At 37.8% G+C, this 15,045-nt stretch overlaps 1 long non-coding RNA gene and 1 pseudogene across 1 annotated transcript; one reads left to right on the top strand and one right to left on the bottom strand.

Annotated features, from left to right (window-relative positions):
* LOC109948615 lies at window positions 1,855-4,547 on the bottom strand (annotated as a pseudogene).
* LOC109948443 lies at window positions 9,336-10,847 on the top strand. The gene is made up of 2 exons (XR_002271072.1): window positions 9,336-9,553; window positions 10,440-10,847. It is a non-coding gene; the product is annotated as an uncharacterized LOC109948443 (long non-coding RNA).

Here is a 15,045-nt window from a genome sequence, read left to right as displayed (position 1 = left end):
AGGATATCATAGGAAACTAGTAGTGTTATGACCCTAGAATGGAAGTGTTATTACCCTAGACTGGAACATTACATGGTAGACATGCATGAGAAATAAGATGTCATAGGAAACTAGCAGTGTTATTACCCTAGACTGGAACATTACAACCATTAATCAATATGACAGTAAACTAGAGTGTTATTACCCTAGACTGGAACATCACAACCATTAATCAACTTGACAATAAAGGTATGGAACATTACAGTCATTAATCAACATGACACGTTAATGAAACTATGGTTTTCAAGACATTTTGTTTGTAATGAATTGTTTGGGTTTTTATTTATTTATAAAATTAGGTTGGGCTTGTTTTGGGCGCTATTTAAGTTTTTTGTGTTGGACTTCTTTTAAGTTGATCAATGGCAGTCACGTAATTTATAGGAACTTCAACACCAATTTCCTATGTAATAAATGAGTTTTGGGTGTGTTTCTAAAATGCATTCCATGTGGGGGCTTTTTTTTTATTTTTATAAAATAATTTCAGCCCCTATTTTGGGTATATTAGTGAAGCTCCCTATTAAATTAGTGGTTAAATGTGTTACATCCCGGATCGGCACCGCTGTAGCACAATATTGTCCGCTTTGGGGCCCTTGCCCTCACGGTTTTGTTTCTGGGAACTCACGAGCAACTTCCTAGTGGGTCACCCATCTTGGGATTGCTCTAGCTCAAACTCGCTTAACTTCGTAGTTCCCATGACTCCGAAGCCATTGAGCTCCCAAAAGACCTCGTGCTAGACGGAGGTGAGCATGTACATATGAGGCACATCACCCCCCTCTCCGTTGGTCAATGTGGGATGTTACAACATGATTTAGAATTCTAGTGATTTTTTGCACGCATGATCTTTGAGACCCTTATGACCTCTCTTATGTACTTATTATGCTGGGTTTTTATCACAAAACATCCATGAGATTCACGAACTATCTTTTGTCCTGGAGGCTTTTTTCTATCAAGAATAGTTCAAGTTGGTCCATGTTGTTCGATTCCATTAAAAAACCTATTAAATTGTTGACGTGGCACAGAACCACCTCTCCCTATAACCCCCTCCCGCAGCACCCAACTCCCCAACCCCTCACCCCTCTCCCATGTATTATACTATATACATGTGCCTTATTTTACTAAGCAAAGGAATAATTGTGTTCAATAATATTTATTTCTATGTCGTTTTGTCAATGGTGAAGCTTGATGGTTAGATAGAGCCTATGAGTCTATGACCGCGAAAGAGCAAATGGGTATTTCTACCATACCTTCATAAGTTGTATAGGTATGGAACATGAGTCAATTGGTAAACTCATGCAAGAGATACGTGACCAAGTTTATTCTCAAAGAGAAGATTTGCAGTGGATCCAGGCCCATGTAAAGAACTGTGTATCAACTAAGCCATTTACCTCTTAATAATATAAACAAAACCAGATTCTCACTCTAAAATTGGATTGAATTGGCTTACCATGGAACTTCCCCTACAAGTCCCTACAACTGCAATTGGATTGTATATGCTAAAAAGTTAAACAAATTTTAGTTCATTCATAGCATCAAGAACAAACAGAAACACCAAACTAATTAATTCAAATAATGGTTCCAATCATGGAAGACTGGCTCCTTATTTTACTACAGGACTTAGGTAAGGGATATTCTGATTCTACTATGATATTTCTAGACACTGATTTGGGCATCTGTGTGTTCTCTTGCAGGTACTCCCTTCTCTCTCATTTGTGGCAAGCGAAGTATGGTGAGCGGCCTCTGAACAAGGACATAAGATTACTTGTTGGAGGACCAGAAATTTTATGCTCCAACAAAGGACAAGTTCAAATTCTAGGCCTATAGGGGCACAGGTTCTACAAACAGAGAAACTACAGAATCCTTGAGAAAAATTCCAGCATGAGTAAAGCCATCACCATGCTTGTATAAAACTTCAACCACACGTGCAAGATTCAAAATTCGCAGTAACAGGGGCATGGGGATGGTGGTGTTCTGGATGCACGTTTCGTTTATGTCCTTCCATGCATTATTCACTTGCTTGCTTAGTTCGATATTTGCTTCTTCTGTGGCACCATATTCTTTCATGTAGCATTCCACAGCTGAGGCAACATGTCCTCTCTTTTGCTCAAACTGCATGAATATAGACATGTATTCATGGAGTCTTTGGTAGCAATATCTCCCATTCCAACAAAGGATGTGGTTGCCATCATGAAGTAGGATGTATCAAGCGCTGCCGACATGTATTCATCCATTGTTGGTGTGTATTTCTGATGGAACCATTTGGCTTCTCGGAGGTAAGCTCTAACTTGGACTTTCATCTGAAAGACCAAACCATGTAGTTAATCTCTAATCTCCCTATAATTTCATCACACACAAAAAAATATAGGGAAAAAAACGTTTTTAGTCACTGAGTTTTACACAAAAATTCAATTTCATCATTAGGAAAAAAATTAAGCCTAGTGACCAAATTGAAATTTCATGCAAAACCAGTGACCAAATTTTTTATTTATCTATCCAATATTTATATAATCTATTTATAAAAAGAAAAAGACAGAGAATGGTAAAATATTCAAAATACTAAAAAATGCCCTTAGTTAAAAAAATATATTAAGAAATGAACATTTTTATTACATTTAAATTAACGTACTAATATTTAAAAATAAAATATTTATATTTATAAATAAATAAATAAACTCTAATTGGCAAGGTGCTAGTATATATAGAACTATATCTCTCTTTATTAATTACAATTGTGTATTGGCACCATTTGTGTAGCCTTGTAATGGCATAATATTATAGGCACGAAAATATTAATTCAGTAGGCTCACTGCTTCTCTTGCGTAGTGGATTCTATATAAGTTTCCCTCATTTGCAAGATTTTCTTCAATTTCAACGTAAACATCCAATAGTGCCTGATAGCAAACTTTCATGTACTCTGGCAGATGATCCATAGCAGAGATATCCCACCTTATCATACAAATAAGATGATATAAGACTATGCATGTCTTGTTAATTACGGCTTATTCAGATATACTACGAGGAACTGTTATTGACACTCCAAAAAAGTTGTCTTCTTATAATTGTTTTGAATGAGTGTTTGATGACTATTTTGGAGTATCATTTGTCAAATTTCCTCTATCAGCGAGTTTTTTTTCAAAATACTAATACTAACAAAATAAGGACTATTATTTTAAACCTTTCAACAGCTTCAGTAAAGAGCTCTAGTTCCTCATGTGTGCCATACGCATCGTAGATGTCATCAATGATGACTAACAAAGCAGTAACTTTGCATAATGTTCTCCTAGCAAAGTAATATTGGGGCTCAAAGTGTACTCCCGAAGCCCAAAAGTAGCACTCAACTACTCTGTCTCTTGCAAAAGGTAGCTTGTTTACAAAGTCTAAGTCCTTCCACCACCTGCATGAATTAATTACATTATGCAAATGTAAATAGGAGATTAAAACTGATTGACAATATATAATACATTAACCTTGAAATTTCACTTAGTTCTCTTTGATGAACTTGTTGCAGTAGATTGAAATCCAGCTTTGCGAAATTCAGGAGAGTCTCGTTCTGTGAATCGCGTTCCTGATAGACAGACAGGTAATGCCTTGTTTCTAGCCTTGGCAAGCCCTTCCAGAATGGCTGGTACAGGGCATGAGTGGCTGTTGCTGTCTTTTTGTGGAAAACGACATAAAGCTAAGAACCCTGGTGGTTGATATAGGCCTGTTTATGTCTTCCACACTAAATGAAGACAGTAAATTTGAGGTATTATTTCAATGTTGGCAGTTTCCCCACAAATGTCGACAAACATTGAAGACTTGGAAGATGTGAATCTTGACTTTGGGAGGATAATTGTCATACCATAATGGTTGATGCTCTCTCTTCTCTCTAAACTTTGCCTCATCAGGCATTGAAAGTTTGCTCTTACATGCCTCAGGTACCTAATTTCCCTCTTATTCACCTTTTCATTTATAAGTTTATAAACTTATATGCCAATAGGTCTGGCCTAGTGAAAAAAGACCTTGACTTGCTGACTAGTGGTCTCATGTTCGAACCCTCCTCTCTTACTTGTACTTTTTAAAAAAAAAAAACTTATAATATATGGTCCTTCCTACCATACACTGAAGGTGTGTCCAATATCAATTTTATCAATTCATAGCAGGGTTTTTTTGTCTGTTGTGTGTTCAAAAAGTGTTGTACTTGAAATACCAGTTCAAACATTTGTTTGTAAGCATATATGTTTTGTATTGTGGGGTATGTGTGTGAAATCTGCTCTATGGGAAAATTAGAAAACCAAAATAAAATACATCATATATATAAAACTCTTTCATCCATGCAAATCAAGAATAACTCAGTCTAAGTAATCACCTGGGCTATAGCCCAAGTTAGTCCCTTTTAGGGATCGTCCCTGCTTGTAAGTTGTCGTGGAGCCCTTCAAACGGAGCGAAACTCTCATGTAACGGGGATAACACATCTTGCTATTCCCAGCCAATAACGTAATGACAGGTAGGATAACTTTTCCACATGTCATTGTGTTATTGATTGAAGATAGCAAAACAATTTTTTTGCTTCAAACGATAAGATTTTGGGTAGTTGCGTCGATTTGGTGGTGTGGGGGCTGGTTGGAAGTAATTATTTAAATAAAGAAAAGGATGGGAATTCATTCTTAAAAGAAATAAAAACAAAGTAGAATTTATTGTAAATAATATTGGTGAAGCCCACATAAAGAGAAATGATGGAAGAAAAATGATGGTGTTGAGTATGATAGTCAAAAGGAGAAATGATGGTGTTAGAAAAGAATGAAGATTAGTCAAAAGATGAAATAATTATGTTGGGAAGATTAGTCTATAAATAGGCTTGCTCATTCACTCGTAAAACACACCAAAATGAAGAGAAGAAAGAGTGAGGAAAGAGAGAAGAGGAAGAGAAGGAAGAAAGAAGGTGAGTGAGTGGAGAGGAAAGAGAGCAGAGAGAAATTCTCCAAGAGAGAAAATTCAGTGAGCCATACATATTGTAAACACTAAAGTTGTAGCCCTATTATTTTATATAGTGGAAAAGTTACTGCTGCTGCTCTCCGAGGACGTAGGCATAGCCGAACCTCATTAAATACTGTGTCTCATCTACTTTACGTGTAGCTCAATATTCGCATATATCTCAGTTATTTTACAACACGTTATCAGCACGAAAAACTCTCAGGTTTAATTTTTGTGCTGCACTATTATCTATACTACTAACCATTATGTTGATGTAAGGAAGAAAAGTAGTGGAGGAGCTGTGGTCTGCTAGAGAGATATACGAACAAACCAACTGGAAGGATAAGCTCCCTGCCTCTTACTTTTTCTATTATTTTATTATTTCTCCACACAATTTAATACTCATACTAACATCCAAAGCTAGTGAAGTTTGCAAGTGAAAAGAAGAAAAGCCAACATAATTTGTCTAGCTTTCAAACTAATGAATCATGGTGTTGATCAGATTCCAACGAAGAAAAAAAAAAGGGTTGGAAAAGCTTCCTGCAACTTTTAGAATTATTGCCTAAGGTCTTCTGACCATACTAATATATTATATTCATATATATATATATACAGTAATTTTATTATTAGCTTTAACGGACGGTTTCACTTTCTATATTTTTAGTGGTGGTTTTTATCCCCACAGCTATTTTATTTACTGTATGGTGTAAGTTCATTACCCATACAATTTATTTACTGTATGGTGTAGGTTTATTACCCATACAACAGTATCTATTTAAAAGGGTGGTGCGGGTTTATCGTCCACGCCTTTACTTTTATTTAAATGTATGGAGCAGAATTAGTGCCCATACAAGCACGTTTACTTTGTCGCAAATTTACTTTTACTTAAAGTATGATGTGGAATTAACCCTCATACTTTATGAATTTACTTTACCGCACATTTAATTTTATTTAAGGTATGGTGCGGGATTAACGTCCATACAGCAAGCAATTTAATTTATGAATTTATTTTACCGCACATTTACATTTATTTAAAGTATGGTGCGGGTTTATCGTCCATACCAGTAATTTATTTACCAGCAATTTATTTTATGGATTAATTGTGTTGTATGATGAGTTTTTACAGTATGCAGATCAGGACCAGAAGTTCCTTGATCCTCATCATACAATTACATCAGGACTTGAAGATCCTTGATGATGATATTAATATAAGAGCTGGCAGTCTCTCCGGTACTATATTTGTAAACATGTGATTGGACTTGAGGGTCCTTGATCCCTGACATGTAAATAAGGACCTGGGGTTCCTTAATGATGTAACAGTACCGTATTGGTTCATAGTGCCGTACACATGGATAATAACTGTACTGGCAAATGTATTGTACACATGAATAGATACGTATTCACGACTTGATGAATAGTACCGGATATATGAATAGTGACGTACACATAAATATTAACCATTTTGGGTAAACCGTCACTATTCAAAAGGGAACCTGCAGTTCCTTAAACTCATGGATGAGCAATTAATGAGATGCCAGAAGTTTCTCAAAATATGGACAATTATGTAAGGGCTTGAAGTCCAGAAATATGTACAGAAAATTGTAAAAATGTCTATACCATGAGAATATGTGATTTTGGCCCGAAGTTCAAAATCTAAGGGGATTGAATGTCCATACCATGAGAATATGTGATTTTGGCCTGAAGTTCAAAATCTAACAGTGTTAAAAACTTAAAGTTCTAACAGTTAAATGGACAACCCTTGAGGTATTATTGCAAATTGTGGTACACCACATATTTCTTTGGCATTAGAAAATGATGAATTTAATAAAGTTCGATTATGTTATTATCGACACATCAAGGAAGAAATATATTTTGTGAATTCCGGTTGTTAAGAATACACCGTGAAATGGATAATATCAATATAAACCTCAAATGATGAATTGAGGCTCCCCACATATTTTGATATATCTGGGCCGGAAGCACATGGATTCAAATATATGAGAAATTCCGAATTTGAGGTTGTGGGTATATAGTAGTTAATGCTCTTCACTACTATATTGCAATATTATCGTAGCTTTTACTCAATTCATATTTCATGTCCATTTGAAAAGGGCGAATAAATTCTGAGTTTGTGTTTAGCCCAGGCCAAAAGTTCCATACGTTGAAATATGAAATTTGGGAGAGTCGATGTGGTTATTTGAACCTATAAGGCACAAGGTTCCAAACCGTCATTTTGAAAAGACGTAAAAACCACAGGTGCAAGTTTAAGAATGTGCGCAATTATTATAACAGGAACATATAACAGATATATTTTTTCCACCTGCAATGAAGGTGCATGCCCTGTAAAATCTATAAAATTACATTATGTTCTGGAAGCCTCTGAAGGAAGAGGACGACGCCTCTTAAGCTTAGCCATAAGCCTCTCGTGGTCTCCCAAAATTCTTTCATTGGAGACCTGCAGCATGTCTAGCCTTCTCAGTGTATCAACGGAGTACGAACTCACTAGTTTCAACAAGGCATTATTCTCTCCTTTACGTTTCTCAACCTCCTGTTGAGACTCATGAAGCATTCTTTGAAGAGACGAATTTTTAGTTGTTAGCTTCTGAACTTCGTTTGCTCTGGCACGCAAATGATCAGCCATGTTAGAAACAGAAGCAGCACTCTGAATGCTAGAAGCCATTGAGTCATCAATAGCCTCTTCCTCAGACCTCCCTGTTAACAGCATTTCATCCATTGGAGTAATGAAATTCCTAGCTACTATGACAGCAGTAGCATCATTCATCATCACAGAATCATTAACTGTGAGATGACGATGTTGGGATACAAAGGAGGGACGCCAAACTTTGGCGTCACTGGTTGTTGTGGGAGCATCATTTAAATTGAAATAATTTGGGCTGGAAGAAGAGGAAGCCATTTTAAGAAGGTTTCGAAGAAAGTCTTAGAAAAACTGAAGTTTCAGAAAATGAAGGAAGTTGAGTTGAAACGCAGTTGCTCCAATCAAGTTTTGCAGAGGCAATATCTATAGGAGGAAATATGGCTACAATTTCCAGGATCCCAATATTATCTCAGATCCCCATATTCTTTTTTTCCTTTTCTAGATTCCAAAACTTCACGCGGCCTCCATTAATGTTTGTCGGCACTTTCGGCGTTTCCAAGTATTATTTTCGTCAAAGCTGATCTTGCTTTGCGGATTTCACGGAGCTACTTTTTCAAAAGTGCCCCGAGAATCTCGCAATTTTCCTATGGTTAATTTGAAATTCACCGGTTCTACCTATTACTCTTATTTGTGTATAAAAGTGTTATTAACGAAATTTTCTTTGCAGAAGACATCCAGTTTTCTCCATACCTAGTGATGCGATATCTACTTATTTTTCTTATGAGTGAGCACTCAATATGCCCGAGAAGCAAGACTATCTCTGATCATCCATTTAGGAAGCGAGACTATCCCTGATCACGTTTTCGCTACATCAGGAAACTGTGAAGGCGATCTTATGCTCTAATCTCCGGAAGTCCTTCTAGACTAGGAGAAATGAGAGCTTATTGTCTGCTCCCACCAGCTTCCTTCCCTGATTGCTTACCTTACCTTGCAATCAATATCACATTTTTTTTGCATTTTTTCTCTTTTTGTGACTCTCTGTTCATAAGAGACTTTATTTCTTTAGAATGAACATCTGAAGAAAGAGTCCGTGAAGAGATCCTAACTCTGAGGGTTATTTGTTTTGACAGAGGCAAAAGAGCTGTGATTTTTGCTCTTGCAGGATATAACTAGATCATCAAGCGCTACATTATATTTACTGGGCCGATACGAGCTTGAATAATACTTGAGAAAAGTTTCTCCCACCTAAGGATGTAAGCAATACTTGTGTTGTTTTATGCTTATATACTTATTTGATATTTTATCTTGAAAGGTAACCAAATGGGGAGATAAGTCCGTTCCAAAAGAATGGCTTGTATGTATCCATGAATTATTAACACAAATTTTACAGATTGCAAGTTGGATACATTGATAATACACTGCACAGATTAAAGTTCCATAAGAACAGAATATGGGTATTGTAAGAACCCAAACCAAAATATCTAAAAATTGAGAGCCAAAAGACGATTTTGCCCTCGCATATTTTAAAAGGGGAAAATTTGACTTTTTGATCGGAAAAGAATTTGGCAATTCCGCTTATGCCGTTGCGTAGAGCACGGCGAAACGAGTTCGTAGACATGGAGTAGACCCGAATCAGAGTTGTAACGAAGGAGTTATAGTCAAAAGAGTCTCAGTGGCAGAACCGTAAATATTTCGAAGTTCAGTTTTATAAACCCAGTTTTTCTTCCTTGCGACCATTTCGACGAGCCAACTTCAGACAGCGGTTTCTCCCAGCACGGGCCGCTGTTTCAGGCGATACCGGTCCCAAACGAACCACCTCACTTCCCTCTATCAGTTCTGCCCCACCTCAGCCTCCATCCGCAACTGCAGTAGCCGGAAACAGCCACGAAACAGGCCGGTTCCAACAATTTTTCTGGAATTTTTGGGAGCTCGTTCTCCCTTAATTCTTCTCCGAATTGGACGAGTAAGGTATGGTTTTCTACCTATTTTCCATGCTCTAGCTGTTGGTTGAGTAGGATTTCGTTAATTTTGAGCGTAGTTCAACTGAATTCCAACTTAGGTTTTTGCCGGTTTTGGGTCTCCGATTCCGGCCACTTCCGGCCAGTTTTTGGGGGTTGTCCAAGAACAAAAGTGACTCCAAATGGGGTGTTTTACCTAGGGTAGGAGTTTGGAGTCTCGGTTCCAAGATTTTTCCGGCACACCCGATCGCTTTGGACACCCGATCGGTCCGCGCGTGTGGCGGCGCGTGGGCCAGGGTGGTGGCACGGCTCTGGCCAGTTTTGAGACCCTCGTGCCATCACGAGAGCGCAGGATTTCGCGGATCTCAATTCGGAGTCCGTTTGAGCCCCGAACGGATTTTCCATAATATGTGATTCCCGGGTACAGTGTCGTCTAGCCGTTGGATCGCACCCCATTTCGGATATGTTGTTCTACATTGTTTCAGGATCGTGTAGGATTCAACGGATTGCGAATCGGAGTCTCGGATACTCTGAAATCGCGAACCCTGGGGCTAGGGTTAGGGTTTTAAGCGATAGCGCGATTTTGGCCAATCCGACCGTCCATTTCGGACCAAACTCGCAGGACATGGGTTTTACACAGTGAGGAACCTCTAGAGAATCCCATATCGGCCATCGGAGATCGTGGACCCCACGGGGTTCCGGATCAGCCGGTCTAACAGTTTATCGCTTGGTAAGGTTTCCGGTCTTTTAAGGCCATTCTAATTATCTGAAATGCTACAGTGGGCATAGAGTTGACTTTACAATGAGAGCACGCATTTCTAGGAGCCGGGGGTCAGGGTATTTAATTTAATGTTTTTATTGAGCAGTTTAGTAATTGAATATTCATGGTTAAACAGGCATCAGAGGCCAAACTGAACCACAGGAGGGACCTTCAAGAGGTCCAGCTAGCTCGGACCAGCAGTGAGTGGACCTTTCGTTTTTTAAATGATTTTCTGAATCAGTTTTATTCAGTGTGATTTATTCCTATGAATTTAAAGATTCCTTTTATACATTGCTTAGCTGATTTTGCTAAAGTTATTTGGACAGCAGACTTTGAGATTTATGATTCAGAAATATCTAGCTCAGATTTTATCAGAATACAGAGGATATCAGATTTTATCCAAGATACTTATTTTAGACCACCATGAATTACCGAAAGCAGAGTTTGAGTTTTCTATCAGATAAAAAGGGCAGCACAGTTATAGATTGAATAAAGATTCAGTTATTCATCAGATCTTTCAGAAATATTATGATATTTATATTTGATATTTTCTCAGCAGTTAATATTTTCTTAAACCACTGTGGATACCCGGTTACAGAAACAGGTTGCCGTCAAATAAGACGATGTCTACGGACATCCAGATTGCCTTCGGTTTATGTTGCCTTCGGATATGATGATGTCTACAGACATCCAGTTTACTTTCAGTTACTTCAGTGCACTTGACATTTGCCTCACGAGTTTTGGGGACGCCCGGACCGTGAGTGCCAGGATTGCGGATCAGGCTGACTACGGTCTCCTGAATCCTGCCAGTTTGCGGCTCGGATACACTATGTGTCGCCGAGACCTGCCAGGGGAATTGACAGATTTACAGAGGATTTGACAGTTTTACAGGGGTACACCTAGGTGGTAGTTTTAAAGAAATTTCAGTGCTTTTATGCAAATATTGATTTCAGTGATTTTACTCAATATTTCCTTGGTATTGAGCATATCCTATATCTGGATATATATATATATATATAGATGTATATATTTATGTGAATGCTTGAATTTACCCTAATTCAGTGCAGTTTACATATTCAGTTTTATGATTATCATTGTTTTTACAGTGGGGGTTATGATGTTCATACACTGTTTGTTGAACATAAGGAACTGGTAGGATTTTTGAGACTGTTTGACAGGTGGAAGACTTTGTGTTTGGTCAAAATACAGGGTAGACTCTGCCGGATTTTTCGGCAGAAGTCGAAAGTAAATTTTAAGAAATTTGTATAAGAAAAGGGTAAAAAGGTCATTCGTGCCCGGCATTCGCCAGGTGTCGGACACGCACAGGATTCGGCTCGGATTCCAAAGCGGAAATTGGGTCGGGTCCTGTCAGGTATAGCAATGATCAATATGGGTGCACGCCTGTTGCGTAGCAAATGATATGGATTGAAGTCCCAAAAGGACAATCCTTTGACATGTCAATATTGATATTGTGCAAGCCTAATGCGTAGCAAATTATATGGGTTAAAATCCCATAAATTAATTGACATGTATGTATTAATCTGTGGCATGCTTGCAGCATAACAGATATATGGGTTCTAAATGTTCCAACTCCCTAAATGGAGATTTTCCACGCCCTATGTAAAATAGCGCTCCATTGGAGGTTATAATCCACATTCTCACATAATAAAAGCCCCCTGAAGTGGCTTGGGTACCCAAAAGCGAAGAAATGCTTATAATTGATGCATGCGCATGCGAATGAGAATGATGAGATCATGAATTGATGAATGACAATTTTTGGTTTTGGAGTAGCTACTCAAATCATCAATGGGCTGTGTTGATTGGAACCACGTTCAATTATTAAATGTCGACAATATCATTGGCCAAAATAGAATGAGGCAATTCCATTATAGATAAAAATGAACGTGAAAGAACAAACCCACAGTACGAACCCCAAAAGATGTTAATACTGAAAGTTATACTTGGGTGTTCGGAATAAAAGAGAATATACCTACTTTGTATGACACAGTGTTTCTGGCAGAAACAAGGAATGTTGGGTTTTTCCATATTTACAGATTCAATTGTGCCCCCTTACTGCACAATTACGGAGACCAACATATTATCTTTAAGGGTTATTAAATGCACGGAGCATATCGCCAGAAGCGATTTCCTAAAGATGTGTAAATAGCTGGGTTAAAGCTATATAATGTGTCATAAAGTTTAATCCCTTTTAAACAAAATCCTTTGAGAGGATTGAAATTGCATAAAGCAAGTCTCTAAAGGACATGTGCTTGAAGCACAAAATCTGTACTCAATATTAATATGCATAAAATGCCTCAGTGAGTACATTGATTATATTGTATTTGCAAAGCTTCTGAAGAGTTCATGAAATATTTGTCTCGACCTGAAAATCGAGCGTTATGCCAATGAGATTTTTGCTAAGAAAGAATTGAAGCATTTTTGTGTGGATTATCCGTTGGGCACTTAAATAATTTTCCGAACGTATATTAGACCGGACATTGTATATTCCAGATAGAGTTCAACTCCATCACCATCATTTTGGGATGATGCAAGGCACACTTGATGCTATATCCGCATAACACCATATACGGGCATATTCTTTTCGAGTAAACTTACAAATAGCCCTGATTTTGTTGAAAACGCGGACTCTGGAAATTTCTATGATTTACATAGAGATAGTTCACTGGAAATATATTTACTCACTCAACTATATGAATAGTTGATGGCTACATCCTCCACTCATTCCAAAATATTTTCGCTCCAAAAAGATAATCATGAAGATATCAGGGGGAGATATTCATCAGGGGGAGCATCCAGAACTATGCTGCACTGATTACTGTAATCTTCTTCATTCCATCAGTTTTCTACCTCATTGGGTTTTCTCCAAGCAAGTCTTTAATGATGCAACCGACATGTCATTTGTGGTCTCCAAGGGGGAGTTGTAAATAATATTGGTGAAGCCCACATAAAGAGAAATGATGGAAGAAAAATGATGGTGTTGAGTATGGTAGTCAAAAGGAGAAATGATGGTGTTAGAAAAGAATGAAGATTAGTCAAAAGATGAAATCATTATGTTGGGAAGATTAGTCTATAAATAGGCTTGCTCATTCACTCGTAAAACACACCAAAATGAAGAGAAGAAAGAGTGAGGAAAGAGAGAAGAGGAAGAGAAGGAAGTAAGAAGGTGAGTGAGTGGAGAGGAAAGAGAGCAGAGAGAAATTCTCCAAGAGAGAAAATTCAGTGAGCCACACATATTGTAAACACTAAAGTTGTAGCCCTATTATTTTATATAGTGGAAAAGTTACTGCTGCTGCTCTCCGAGGACGTAGGCATAGCCGAACCTTGTTAAATACTGTGTCTCATCTAATTTACGTGTAGCTCAATATTCGCACATATCTCAGTTATTTTACAACAGAATTCAATATTGTCGTATACAAAGGTACAAAAGCAGTGTCACAAAACTTTCGGACAAGTTAAAAAAAGTCCTCAAAATGGAGCCCTACCCCAGGCCCGGTACTCACTTGTTAAGAAATAGGTGATAATGGCAAGATTAATCTTTGAGAGCGAAAGGTTTATAAAAAATTAAAAAACAAAAAACAAAAAAAAAACCAGTAAAGTTACTACGACAATCAGAAATAATGGCCTTTTGTTATAAACTATCTGAAATTGGAGAGGAAATTGAGAGAGAGAGGAGGAAATAGAAACTGAACTTGAGAGAGAGAGAGAAGTTTTTCTCTTATTCTGAATGTTCTGAATGTGTGTTTTACAAAGAGAAGGTTAACCCTCTTATAGGCTAAGCTTCTATCATTGAGGTGGGCTCCACCTTATTATTTACAACACTTCCCCTTGGAGACCACAAATGATACAGAATATGTCTCGTTAAAAACCTTGCCAGTAAAAACCCAGTGGGACAAAAAAACTGGTCGAAGGGAAAAAGAGTACATAACTATGTGTAACATACAATTCTAAGTATATTGGCGCGCGTGCGACACTGCCTCGTTAAAACCTTGCCAGGAAAAACCCAGTGGGATAAAAACCTGGACGAAGGAAAAAGAGTACAGTATTTGAGGATCTTTATTGATAGCGCGCTCCCCCTGATGCTTGGCAAAATATCTTTAAGTCATACTATTGATCAGCTTTCTGAATATCGTAGTTGACACTGCTTCTGCGAGTCAATCTTTGAGTGACACTGTCTCGTTAAAACCTTACCAGGAAAAACCCAGTGGGATAAAAACCTGGATAAAGGAAAAAGAGTACAGTGTATGAAGGTCTTTATTAAGACCTTTCTCCCCTTGGTGAATCTCCCCCTGGTGAATATCTCCCCCTGAAAAATTTAGGACTAGCTTTTGTCCAGTAAGCGACCACTAAAATTTTCATAGTATACCCGAAGACCCTTGAGCGACACTGTCTCGTTAAAACCTTACCAGGAAAAACCCAATGGGATAAAAACTTGGATGAAGGAAAAAGAGTACAGTGTGGAGCTGAGCTCTATCTGGTCTAGTATACTTCTGGAAAAATATTTAAGGACCAACGGATAATCCTCATAAAAATGCTTCAATACTTTCTTAGTATAAGCAAGAATCTCGTTGGCACAATGCTCGATCCTTAAGTCGAGACAAATATTTCGTGAATTCTGCAGAATCTTTAATGTGTTGCAATCACATCAATGTACTCACTGAGGTAATTTATGCATATCAATATTGAGTACAAATTTTGTGCTTCAAGCACATGTCCTTTAGGGA

The sequence above is a fragment of the Prunus persica genome, chromosome G4 (genome assembly GCF_000346465.2).
Source record: "Prunus persica cultivar Lovell chromosome G4, Prunus_persica_NCBIv2, whole genome shotgun sequence".
Classification (NCBI taxonomy): Eukaryota; Viridiplantae; Streptophyta; class Magnoliopsida; order Rosales; family Rosaceae; genus Prunus; species Prunus persica.
Note: the sequence above shows the minus strand (reverse complement) of the source record. Positions and strands in the feature narration are given on the sequence as shown.